At 36.2% G+C, this 14,167-nt stretch overlaps 1 non-coding gene across 1 annotated transcript; it reads right to left on the bottom strand.

Moving 5' to 3' along the window:
• Nucleotides 1-13,544: 13,544 nt before the first annotated feature.
• On the bottom strand, nucleotides 13,545-13,616 carry TRNAY-AUA (transfer RNA tyrosine (anticodon AUA)). The gene has a single exon. It is a non-coding gene; the product is annotated as a tRNA-Tyr (tRNA).
• Between the last annotated feature and the right edge of the window lie 551 nt (nucleotides 13,617-14,167).

Genomic DNA, 14,167 nt, shown 5'->3' with positions numbered 1-14,167 from the left:
ATGGAACAATGAACTGCTTCCAAACTGGGAAAGGAGTACATCAAATGTATATTGTATTGTATACATCAGATGTATATTGTCATCTGCTTATTTAACTTATATGCAGAGCACACCATACGAAATGACAAGCTGGAAGAACAACAAGCTGGAATTAAGATTGCTGGGAGATCCTTTCCCCTTGCTGTTTCTACCCTCCTGAAATGGAGACCAGATGGCAGAAGTCAGAGCAACCACCATGGGACTTTGCAAACACAAGTCAAGGGAATTTCAGTTATCTCAAGAACCAAAACTATTTGAATCACAACCTAAAACTACCAAGGGATCCTTTCTTCTCTGGGCTCCAGTGAAAGCCAGCAGTCATCTTTGTCATTCAGTAAGATCAAACCCTGAACCTTTGGAGTGGGAGCACTGTATCCAAGACCCTAGACTACCAGAGAACTAACCCTAGGGGAAATCAAATAGTGATAACTCACACAAAGGAAACCGTTGTAATACAAGACCTGACATCACACAAACACCAATGACACCCTGTGCAGGATGCCTCATCTAAACAACAAACAAAACAAAAATGCAAACCCAATCATCAGCAGACAGGAGTGCCACCTCACTCAGCCTTGCCCATCAGAAGAAAAACAAACAAACAAAACTCAGCACAAATCTCACCCTATAAGAAACTCACACAAACCACTGGGCCAAACTTAAAGGGCAGAAAGCAAAAGGAAGAAAGAATTCAACCTTAAAGCCTGGGGAAAAGGATACCTCAAACACAATAAGTTAAAAAAAAAAAAAAAACTATGAAAAGGCAGAGAATACTACACAAATGAAACAATAAACCAGAAACACAGAAGTCCAAATAAATAAAGAGGAAATAGGCAAACTACCTGAAAAAGTATTCAGAATAATGATAGTAAAGATGATCAAAAACCGTGAAACCAAAATAGAGAAAATGCAAGAATCAATTAACAAAGACCTAGAAGAATTAAAGAATAAACATGCAAACAACACAATTACTAAAATTAAAAATACCCTAGAAGGAATTGATAGCAGACTATTTGAAGCAGAAGAATGAATCAGTGAGCTGGAAGATAAATTGGTGGAAATAACTTCTGCAGAGCAAAATAAAGTAAATAGAATGAAAAGAACTGAAGATAGTTTCAGAGACCTCTGGGACAATATCTAATGTACCAACATTCAAATAATAGAGGTCCAAGAAGAAGAAGAGAAAAAGAAAGGGTATCAGAAAATTTTTGAAGAGATGGTAGTTGAAAATTTCCCCAACCTGGATAAGGAAATAGTCAATCAAGTCTGAGAGGCACAAAGAGTTCCATACAGGATGAACCCAAAGAGAAACACACCAAGACACATACTAATCAAACAAACAAAGACTAAACATAAAGAAAGAATTTTAAAAGCAACAAGGGATACAAACCTGTGGTGGATTCATTTCGATATTTGGCAAAACCAATACAATATTGTAAAGTTTAAAAATAAAATAAAATTAAAAAAAATAAAATAAAATTTGAAAAAAAAAAAAAAGCAACAAGGGAGAAGCAACAAATGACATACAAGGGAAACCCTATACGCTTAACAGCTGATCTTTCAGCAGAAACTCTGCAGGCCAAAAGGGAATGGCAGGATATATTTAAAGTACTGAAAGAGAAAAATCTACAACCAAGATTACTGTACCCAGCAAGTATCTCATTCAAAATTGAGGGAGAAATGAAAAGCTTTACAGACAAGTAAAAGTTAAGAGAATTCAGTACCACCAAACCAGCTTTACAACAAATGTTAAATGGACTTATATAGTCAAGAAATACAAATGACGAAAAAAGATTTACAAAATTAACCTTAAACAATTAAGAAAATGGCAGTAGGAGCATATATATCATTACTTTAAATGCAAATGGATTAAATGTTCCAACCAAAAGACACAGACTGGCTGAATGGATACAAAAATAAGACCCGTATATATGCTGTCTACAAAAAAATCCACTTTAGACCTCAAGCCACATATAGACTGAAAGTGAGAAGATGGAAAAATACATCCCATGCAAATGGGAAGCAAAAGAAAGTTGGAGTAGCAATCCTCATATCAGATAAAATAAACCTTAAAACAAAGATTACAAGAGATAAGGAAGGACACTACATAATGATCAAGGGGTCAATCCAAGAGAAAGACATAACAATCAATTGCAAATATTTATGCACCCAACATAGGAGCAACTCAATACATAAGACAAACACTAGCAGACATAAAAGGAGAAATTGACAGTAATTCAATCAAGTAGGAGACTTTAACACTCCACTCACACCAATGGACAGATCATCAAAATAGAAAATTAATAAGGAAACACAAGTCTTAAATGATACATTAGATGAGATGGCACTCATTAATATCTTCAGGACATTTCAACCAAATGCAGAAGAATACACCTTCTTCTCAAGTGCACGTGGACTATTCTGCATGTTGGACCACATCTTGGGTCACAAATAAAACCTCAGTAAATTTAAGAAAATTTAAATCACATCAAGCATCTTCTCTGATCCAATGCCATGAGACTAGATATCAGTTACAAGAAAAAATAACTGTAAGAAACACAAACGCATGGAGATTAAACAACAAGTTTCTAAATAACCAACAGGTTACTGAAGAAATCAGAAGGGAAATAAAAAATTTCTAGAAATAAATGACAAAGAAAATATGACAACTCAAAACCTATCAGATCAGTCACTCAGTCATGTCCGACTCTTTGCAACCCCATGAATCACAGCACACCAGGCCTCCCTGTCCATCACCAACTCCTGGAGTTCACTCAGACTCATGTCCATTGAGTCAGTGATGCCATCCAGCCATCTCATCCTCTGTTGTCCCCTTCTCCTCTTGCCCCCAATCCCTCCCAGCATCAGGGTCTTTTCCAATGAGTCAATTCTTCGTGTGAGGTGGCCAAAGTACTGGAGTTTCAGCTTTAGCATCATTCCTTCCAAAGAAATCCCAGGGCTGATCTCCTTCAGAATGGACTGGTTGGATCTCCTTGCAGTCCAAAGGACTCTCAAGAGTCTTCTCCAATACCACAGTTCAAAAGCATCAATTCTTCAGTGCTCAGCCTTCTTCACAGTCCAACTCTCACATCCATACGTGACCACAGGAAAAACCATAGCCTTGACTAGATGAACCTTTGTTGGCAAAGTAATGTCTCTGCTTTTGAATATGCTATCTAGGTTGGTCATAACTTTCCTTCCAAGGAGTAAGCGTCTTTTAATTTCATGACTGCAGTCACCATCTGCAGTGATTTTGGAGCCCATAAAAATAAAGTCTGACAGTGTTTCCACTGTTTCCCCATCTATTTCCTATGAAGTGATGGGACCGGATGCCATGATCTTCGAACCTATAGGATTCAGCAAAACCAGTTCTAAGAGGTAAGTTCATAGTGATACAATCCTACCTTAAGAAACAAGAAAAACATCAAATAGACAACCTAACTTCACACCTAAAACAACTGGAAAAAGAAGAAGAACAACAACAAAAACAAACTTAGGAGATGGAAAGAAATCATAAAGATCCAAGCAGAAATAAATGAAAAAGAAATGAAAGAAACAATAGTAAAGATTAATAAAACTAAAAGCTGTTTCTTTGAGAAGATAAACAAAATTGAAAAACCGTCAGCCAGACTCATCAAGAAAAAAAGAGAAGAATCAAATCAACAAAATTAGAAATGAAAAAGGAGAGGTTACAACAGACAATGCAGAAATATGAAAGATTATGAGAGACTATTATGGACAACTATATGCAATAAAATGGATAACCTGGAAGTATGGGATAGATTTTTGGAAAAGTTCAATCTTCCAAGACTGAACCAGGAAGAAATATAAATTATGAACAACCCAATTACAAACACTAAAATTTTTTTAATGTTTTTTAAAATTTTTATTTTTTAATATAAATTTATTTATTTTAATTGGAGGCTAATTACTTTACTAAAATTGAAGCTGCAATCAAAAACCTCACAAAAAACAAAAGCCCAAGACCAGATGGCTTCACAGGAGAATTCTATCAAACATTTACAGGAGCTAATCCCTTTCCTTCTAAAACTCTTTCAAAAAAATTCCAGAGGAAGGAACACTTCCAAACTAATTTTATGAGGCCACCATCATCCTGATAACAAAACCAGACAAAGACAACACAAGAAAAGAAAGCTACAGGCCAATATCACTGATGAACATAGATGCAAAAATTCTCAACACAATTTTAGCAAACAGGATTCAGCAAGACATCAGAAAGCTCTTACACCATGATCAAGTTAGATTTATTCCAGGAATGCAAGGATTCTTCAGTATCCACAGATCAATCAATGTGATACACCATATTAACAAACTGAAAGATAAAAGCTATATGATCATCTCAATAGATGCAGAAAAAGCCTTTGACAAAATTCAGCACCCATTTATGATTAAACCTCTTCAAAAAATGGGCATGGAAGGAACCTACCTCACCATAGTAAAGGCCATATATGATAAGCCTGCAGCAAACATAAGACAAGGGTGTCCACTTTCACCACTACTATTCAACATAGTTCTGGAAATCCTGGCTACAGCAGTCAGAGAAGAAAAAGAAATAAAAGGAATCCAGATTGGAAAATAAGAAGTAAAGCTCCACTGTTTATAGATGACATGATACTGTAGTATCAGAAAATTACTAGAGCTAAGCAGTGAATTTAGCAAAGTTGCAGGATACAAAATCAATACACAGAAATCACTTGCATTTCTATACACTGACAATGAAAAATCAGAAAGAGAAATTAAGAAATCAATCCCATTCACCATTGTAACAAAAATAATTAAATTTCTAAGAATAAACTTACCTAAGGAGACAAACGAACTGTAGACAGAAAATTATGACACTGATGAAAGAAATCAAAGATGACATAAACAGATGTAGAGATATTCCATGTTCCTGGTTAGGAAGAATCAATATTGTGAAAATGATTATACTACCAAATGCAATCTACAGATTTAATGGTATCCCTATCAAATTACCAATCACATTTTTCACAGAACTAGAACAAAATATTTCACAATTCGTATAGAAAAACAAAGACTCCAAATAACCAAAGCTGTGTTGAGAAAGAAGAATGAAGCTGGAGGAACCAACCTTCCTGATTTCAGATTATACTACAAAGCTACAGTCATCAAGACACTATGGTACTGGCACAAAACAGAAATATAGACCAATGGAAAAAGAAAGCCCAGAAATAAACCCATGCACCTATGGGTACCTTATTTTTGACAAAGGAGGCAAGAATATACCATGGGGCAAAGACAGCCTCTTCAATAAATGGTGTTGGGAAAACTGGACAGCTACATGTAAAAGAATGAAATTAGAACACTTCTTAACATCATATACAAAGATGAACTCAGAATGGATTAAAGACCTAAATGTGAGATCAGAAACTATAAAACTCTTAGACGAAAACATAGGCAGAACACTCGATGACATAAATTAAAGCAAGATCCTCTACGATGCACCTCCTAGAGTAATGGAAATCAAAAAAAGTAAACAAGTGGGACCTGATTAAGCTTAAAAGCTTTTGCATGGCAAAGGAAACTATAAGCAAGGTGAAAAGGCAACCCTCAGAATGGGATAAAATAATAGCAAATGAAACAACTGACGAAGGATTAATTTCCAAAATACACAAGCAGCTCATACAACTCAATACCAGGAAAACAAACAATCCAATCAAAGAGTGGGAAAAAGACCTAAACAGACATTTCTCCAAAGAAGTTATACAGATAGCTAACAAACACACGAAAAGATACTCAACATTGTTCACTATTAGAGAAATGCAAATCAAAACCACAATGAGATATCAGCTCACACTGGCCAGAATGACCATCATCAAAAAGCTGACAATAAATGCTGGAGAAGTTGTGGAGAAAAGGGAACACTCTTGTACTGAGGGTGGGAATATAGATTGGTACAACCGCTATGGAAGACAGTATGGAAATTCCTTTAAAAAACTAGAAATAAAACCATCATGTGACCCAGCAATCCCACTCCTAGGCATATCCCCTGAGGAAACCAGAGTTAAAAAAGACACATGTATCCCATTGTTCATTGCAGCACTATTTACAATAGCTAGAACATGGAAGCAACCTAGGTGCCCATTGACAAATGAATGGATAAAGAAATTGTGGTACATATACACAATGGAATATTACTCAGCCATAAAAAGGAACACATTTGAGTCAGTTCTGATGAGGTGGATGAACCTAGAACCTATTATACAGATTGAAGTGAGTCAGAAAGAAAAAGATAAATATTGTATTCTAGTGCACATATACGGAATCTAGAAAAATGGATCTGAAGAATTTAGTTAAAAAAAGATTGCTGGGAAAAATATCAATAACCTCAGATATGCAGATGACACCAACCTTATGGCAGAAAGTGAAGAGGAATTAAAGAGCCTCTTGTGAGCAGACTGAAAAAGCTGGCTTCAAATTCAACATTCAAAAAACAAAGATCATGGCATCTGGTCCCATCACTTCATGGCAAATGGATGGGGAAACAGTGGAAACAGTGTCATACTTTATTTTCTTGGGCTCCAAAATCATTGTGATGGTGGCTGCAGCCACGAAATTAAAAGATGCTTGTTCCTTGGAAGAAACGTTTTGACCAACCTAGACAGCATATTAAAAAGCAGAGACATTACTTTGCCGACAAAGGTCTGTCTAGTCAAGGCTATGATTTTTCCAGTAGTCATGTATGGATGTGAGAGTTGGACTGTAAAGAAAGCTGAGCACCGAAAAACTGATGCTTTTGAATTGTGGTGTTGGAAAAGACTCTTGAAAAAAAAAAAAGACTCTTGAGAGTCCCTTGAACAGGAAGGAGATTCAGCCAGTCCATTCTAAAGGAGATCAGTCCTGGGTGTTCATTGGAAGGACTGATGTTGAAGCTGAAACTCCAATACTTTGGCCACCTGATGCAAAGAGCTGACTTACTGGAAAAGACCCTGATGCTGGGAGGGATTCGGGGCAGGAGGAGAAGGGGACAACAGAAGATGAGATGGTTGGATGGCATCACCGACTCAATAGACATGAATTTGGTTGGACTCCGGGAGTTGGTGATGGACAGGGAGGCCTGACATGCTGTGGTTCATGGGGTCGCAAAGAGTTGGACACGACTGAGTGACTGAACTGAACTGAACTGAACTGCTGGAACTCCTGGAAGTGGACATCATAATATTGTGGAGTCCTCCATATATCCAGGTCCCCTTGTAGTTTTTAATTCTCAGTGGGGAGAGCACTGAGAGATAATTCATCCACTGTAGTTCAGGTTTTCCTACCCCAGCACTTGTTCCCTTGACCATTTTCTCTCCTTAGTCTCCTCTCAGAGAAACCATACCTCCTTGCATTTGGCTGACTAAGTCTCTATAATTGGGCCAGTGGTTTATCCTATCCTCAGTCCTCATGCAAGAACTGTAGATTTTTCAGTCTATTTAGCTTTTATCAATATTTGTTGTCAAGACAAAGTGGTAACTTCCAAGTTCCTTACATTCAAAACGGGGAACTGGAAGTCTCTTAATTTATTCTGCTTTTTCTCATCTGTGAAATAGAGCTATTAATAATACCTACCTTGCAAAGTTGTTTTGACTAAAACATGGTTACTGATAACGTATTCACAACTCTTCTAGGAACTTGGTATAAGGGAATTGAAGATTCAGTGTGAAATGCCTGAAAAGTAGAAGTGTTTTATGAATGTGAGCTGTTACATCATATCAATTTTTAAATCCAAACAGTAGATGTGGTCATTATATTACATTGCATTTTATATTACATCATATTATTGTAATGTAAATTATTACATTTACATTATAGTTTATCATTCCTCTCATCATATATTTTCATAAATCTTACATTTGGCCATAGGCCATTTTTAATATATTTTTATTTTTATTATTTATTATTTATGTAGCACTTGACCCTTTTAAAATTTAAGTAATTTAATGATCCCTAGTTAATTACTTAAATGAAAATTTATAATGTACAGTGTAAAGAATAAAAGAAAGCTTCTGAGAGACTGATATGAAAAAATACTCAAGCTATAGGTGATTATTCCATAGTTAAGACTTTCAGGATGATGAAAATATAAGGACCAGCTTCATTCATTCTTTCATCCAAAGAAAGAAAGTACCTTATAACAACTATGCTAGAGGAATCTATAGTTTTTTTTTTTTTTCTCCAAATGAATGTTTTTAGCATAAGTCAATGTTCCGGCAAAAATAATTGTTTTTCTTTTATTTTTCATTATTAAACAAGCCTGAATATTAGAGCAAAGTCTATCAGAGCATCACGTTAGTTTTTCATTTTTTGAGACCCCGACTTAGATCACAGTGAAGAAAACAAATTAAGAATGGAAGCTCATTTGGAATAGATAGGGTCTTGTCTAGCAAAAATCTAATCAATGCTCCCTGCCTTACAGGATAGACTTTATTTTTCATTACCTGCTACTAACAGATGGCTTTCCCAGTCCTCAATTGAGGGGGGTCTCAGTCCATTCCCCAGAGGTCATATGTTTCCAGGCAAAACTATTGCCCAATTGGCATCATGCCATTTAATATAGCAGAAATTGGGTTGGCAAAGATAGAAATCTATGGGTCAGAGTTTAGTGGCATTGTTAATTGATCCAAAGAAAATGCATGTTTGGAGATTCATAGGTTGCAGCTTTAATTCTCCCTACTTACAAACGCAAGCCAGAAATTAAATTAACTTCAGTAAATCAAATTGTTATAGTTAGGACAGTTTTTTTGAGAATACTGTTTCTGAGGTAATTTGGTCATTGACAAATACTGCAAAAGTATATTAAGAAGACAATTCCAAGCATTAAAATTTGTGTGTAAATTTTAATTTGGAGTACAAATATTATTAATTTTAATGGAAGGAGCTTTCTCTGAAATAATCCTAGAGATTATAATCCTATTAAATTAACCCATCCACATACACATAGGCTTACACATGTAAGGCAGTAGAAAATATCTGGATTGGCTCCGTATTACAAATCTAGCAGAGGGATGAGAATGATAACTATGTATATTTACAGTATAGCTTCAATACTGTAAGTATTGACATTTATTATTTCATTTTATCCTCAGGAAATCTTTTGAATTAGTTAATCTACAGTTTTTCAGATAATGGATAATGTATAAATTTCTGAAGAACACACAGTTCATAGGTGTAGAAGCTGAGATTCAAATTCACATCTCTAGGCCCAAGCATTGGTCTTGTTTCACTAAATTTCAGAATTAAAATGCATTTTTCCTTCATTGGAGTTATATCTTACTCTTCCTTGAGAAAATGGTTGTCATAATTTACTATCACTTCCCTCACTTCAAGAGAATTTATACTGAAGAAGAAACAGTATCGAAATTCATGAAGATCCAAGAAAATATTCTTACCTATGCCTTTTTCACATCGAAGAGAAATCATAAAATGTAGGAATTCTCCAGGCAGGAATACTCTAATGGGTAGCCATTCCCATCTCCATGGGATCTTTCCAACCCAGAGATCGAACCCGTGGTTTTCTGCATTGAAGATGGAGCCTCCTTTACCATCGGAGCCACCAGGGAACCACAAATAGCCTTTCCACACAGGTTCTGCATCTCAATTCTTGCTTTTCCACCTTTACTTCTTTGCACCTTTGGGGACTTTCTTGTTGTCAGTCATAGGAAGAAAAATATCATCTAATTCCTCTAATTATCATGAAATTATTAGTGAGCTAGTAAATTATCCCTTTATGATTCTGAACATTTCTAAAAGTACATTATATACATTATATACATCTGATATCAGATCAGTCACTCAGTCATGTCCGACTCTTTGCAACCCCATGAATCGCAGCACGCCAGGCCTCCCTGTCCATCACCAACTCCTGGACTTCACTCAGACTCACGTCCATCGAGTCAGTGATGCCATCCAGCCATCTCATCCTCTGTCGTCCCCTTCTCCTCTTGCCCCCAATCCCTCCCAGCATCAGAGTCTTTTCCAATGAGTCAACTCTTCACATGAGGTGGCCAAAGTACTGGAGTTTCAGCTTTAGCATCATTCCTTCCAAAGAAAAATATATACATATATAATTGCATATATATGTGTGTGTATTTTTTATATACATATATATATATAATATATAAACAAATGAAATAAAATCCATGCAGTCGTTTGTAGTGCTGGGGGTGGAGGTGGGGGATCTCAATAAAAAGTGAACAGAATATTCATAGCAATTTTTATATTTGGGGGTTTGCCAACTGCATGATTAAGAGAGAAACATTTGTGTGGCTTTTTTTGCATTATTTTTGTTCTGTTCCTATGTTAATACATTTACAAGAGAAAATTAATAATCTCATTCAAATATACCAAGTAGAAAGGGAACAATTTTGTTCTCCTCCCTATGCCCAAGACATCACGGTTTACCCTGAAAAGAAAAAAAAGAAAAAATCATTATTTCTATTTGTCCCTTCTGTACTGACAACATATAGAAGTCAAAAGGCAAATGTGGGCAGATTGAATTTTTAAGAGGTATGCTTGGTTGAAAATTGTCAAGAGTCACCTACTTTTACTTATTTCTTCTTTCCTAGAACAGAACAAAAGATTTTTATTTAATGATATTTTCTCCCTACATGGAACATAACACACACACACACACACATATATTTTAAGCAAAGAACAGTATTCAACTTTTGGAGAGGCTTTCTCACCTTAACCAATGCAAAAGTAGTTTTAAAGTTAAAGAATAATTATACAGATAAGATTCAATGCCAATAGTAATTTAGGAAAGGTGTTCAAATATAATCAAATCAATAAGAGTGAATCTCCTGTGAACACAGTTTTGAATATTACTCTTTGTCCCTTCTAGGGTTAGGTTATGAATTACAAAAATTGCTCCCAAACCTCTCTTCTGAGTAATTACACTCTTACTTGCTTGTCTTTCCCCCGCAGCACCATGAAAATTACAGCATTCTGATCAATAAGGATATAAAATGAGAGGAACAGAAATAGTGATTTTTGCCTTTCCCAGGCGTTTCACATTTTTGCAAACACAAATATCTGTCTGCAATTACTTTCCTCTGAGGACTGTGTTTTCTGAAGCCTTTTCAAATGAGAACTACTGGATACATTTTTGTTTTGTTTCATTCATTTTTCTTTTCGCATCTCATTGGATTGTCAGTTAGACTTGCCAGTATTCACCCATCAGATGTCTGCATGCTGGTTTCATTTGTTGACATCACGCCCCAAAATACAATAGTGAGAAATATGAAAACAAGTTTTAACTGCAATTTAAAAAGGCTACAGAAACCTTATTTTAATTATTTTGATCAATTAACACTGTCACTTAAAATCAACACGAGCACTTAAAGTCAGTAAGTATTCATACTATTGATTCAGATTGGATGGGTGCAGTTTTATTTTCTTATTTTCTGATGTGTCAGTCTGACCTTAATTGGATTGGGAATTATAAAGCCAAGGATGTATTGAGTCGTATTTGCTTTTAGCCAAATGTAAAATTCAGATGGTTTTAGTGATTCCTAAAAATATTATAAAAGAACAGTAAACCACTACTTCTTGATGATAGGTAGAGGGGAATTCTGTTACTGTTTGAGCTTTCTTAAATAGTTGTTAAAAAATAACCCAGACCAAGGAGCATTAACCTTGCCCAAAATAGATCCTTTATACCCCACCCCCCCAAAAAAATCACAGACAAAATGTCTACCAAACCTTTATTATATAAATGTGGGTTCTAAACCAGGTGCGTGTGGGTTTGACTCTTATTCCCAGTGCTTGTTGGTTGTGTAATTTTGGTCAGTGTTTAAACTTCTCCAAGATTTAGTCTCATTCTTTTCACACTATGGTAACATTAATACTTGTGATGAAGTTTCTGAGAGAATTAGGTACTTTGCTTTCTTTCTGTAAAGTGATTGTCAGAGTGTACATAGTAAGTATTTAATAAATACTATTAATCTTTTAATATTGTTACTATTAAATTGTCCATGGTAGCTGTCAGTTACTTCAACTGATCTTTCTATTTCTCTTTCTTTTTTTTTTATTAATTTCTTTATTTTTAATTGGAAGATAATTCTTTTACAATATAGTGTTGATTTCTGCCATATATCAACGGGAATCAATCATAGGTATACATATGACCCCCCCTCTTATTAAACTTTCTTCCCACTTCCTACTCCATCCCACCCCTTTAGGTTGTCACAGAGCATTGGATTTGAGCATGCTGCATCATACAGTAAATTCTGACTATCTGTTGAATTTACTAAAATACCTGATACAAAACAAACTTTGGTAGAAAGAATTAGCAATGATGATTAAATGTATAGATAAAACAAGGAAAAAGGGAGTTTGTAGTACTACAGCCTGTTTCCTTCATCTCTCACATCTTTCTAAGCTAAGTCTGCTTGACTCAGCATGAAAAAATATTTGTAGTTTTCATGTACTGATTGCCAGCCTTGATGTTACCACATCTTAGGGTGTTATTGATTATGATAAGCTCCATGTTTGCCAATTCATAACCTTTCATGAAGCTGCCATGTCCTTAAGGACGTTTCCCCTTATATTTTGATGGACTACATCCAGCTGGTAATGAGTTGTATTTACTCTTGCTTGATGACTCCCCAAGGCTTCCTGAGAAAGAACAGTGTGTGATTCCTGTGGAGTATGGGCATTCAGAAGAAGGAGAGGCACTAGGCTCCCAGAAATTCAAAATTTCCAGATTGCTTTTTCCTTGAATGTCTTATCTACTGTCCAACTTATTTTTGTCACACCAGTCCAGTTAACTTTGGGGTGGATAAGGAGTGATGAGTATCAAAGAATTCTATCAGTACAGCTAGTAGCATGCTTTCCGTATTATAGCATTTCTTGCCTCGAAACACTCCTCCCATTTTAGAAGACAGGAAAGCACTTTCAAGGGACTTAGATGTGTTTTTTATATTATCTAACTATATCTCAGTTTTAACTTGAATAACAAAATTCTACTTGGGGAGAATTATGTGTGGGAAACGATCTCAGTCAATGCTTGTTCATGATGCTTATGGAAGTCCATTAACACAATCAAAGTGACAAGGAAAAGATAATTGGAGGGGGATAAGTAGGGTTTACCAAGGGGATGCTAGCAGGAAAAGAACCTGTCTGCCAATGCAATAGACATAAGAGATGCAGGTTCAATCCCTGGGTTGGGAAGATCCCCTGGAGGAGGGCATGGCAACCCACTCCAGTGTTCTTGCCTGAAGAAACCCACGGACAGAGGAGCCTGGGGAGGGGGGTTGCCTACAGTCCAAGGAGTGGCAAAGAGTAGACAAGCCTGAAGAGACTTAGCACATAAGCAAGTTTAAGTCAGACTGAGTGACTATTCCTGGGAAAGTGAAAGTGAAGTTGCTCAGTCGTGTCATACTCTTTGAGACCCCATAGACTAGCCTATCAGGCTCCTCTGTCCATGGGATTTTCCAGGCAATAGTACTGGAGTGGATTGCCATTTCCTCCTCCAGGGGATCTTCCCAACCCAGGGCTCGAACCTGGGTCTCCCGCATTATAGACAGACGCTTTACCATCTGAGCCACCAGGGAAGTCCTGGGAACTTTTTTCATAATAACTAGGATAAACAGGATTGTAAAGAGGCCTTTACAGAATCTCCTTATAAATAGAAATAGAGTTGGTGATTATATTGTAGACCTCACTAGCATAACTATGGATGAGCTATAACAGACAAACTTGTTCTAATGGATATGAATGGGTCCTGTGGCTGGAATAAAAATTTCAGTGATGGAAACATACATCATGCATAATGTCACAAGACTTTGATGAAAGTGAATTTTGTATGTTCTAAAAACCCAGCTTATTCAGAAAATGAATCCAATAAAAACCCATACACCAACACTCAGGGGGACAAAGAGAGCTTTAATAAGTTTTCATAAAATACTAACACCCACTCCAGTGTTTTTGCCTGGAGAATACCAGGGACAGAGGAGCCTGGTGGGGTGCCGTCTATGGTGTTGCAGAGTCGGACATGACTGAAGCAACTTAGCAGCAGCAGCAGCAGCAACATTAAAACAGCAATATTTCTAAATTGCTACCCTACTGCCTATGACATATAATTTTATGCACTATTACAATGAAG

This window comes from Bos grunniens, chromosome 15, assembly GCF_055505025.1.
Source record: "Bos grunniens cultivar Pamir isolate PY7600 chromosome 15, Bosgru_T2T1.0, whole genome shotgun sequence".
In the NCBI taxonomy this organism is placed as follows: domain Eukaryota; kingdom Metazoa; phylum Chordata; class Mammalia; order Artiodactyla; family Bovidae; genus Bos; species Bos grunniens.
This window is presented reverse-complemented; position numbering and strand designations above follow the sequence as displayed.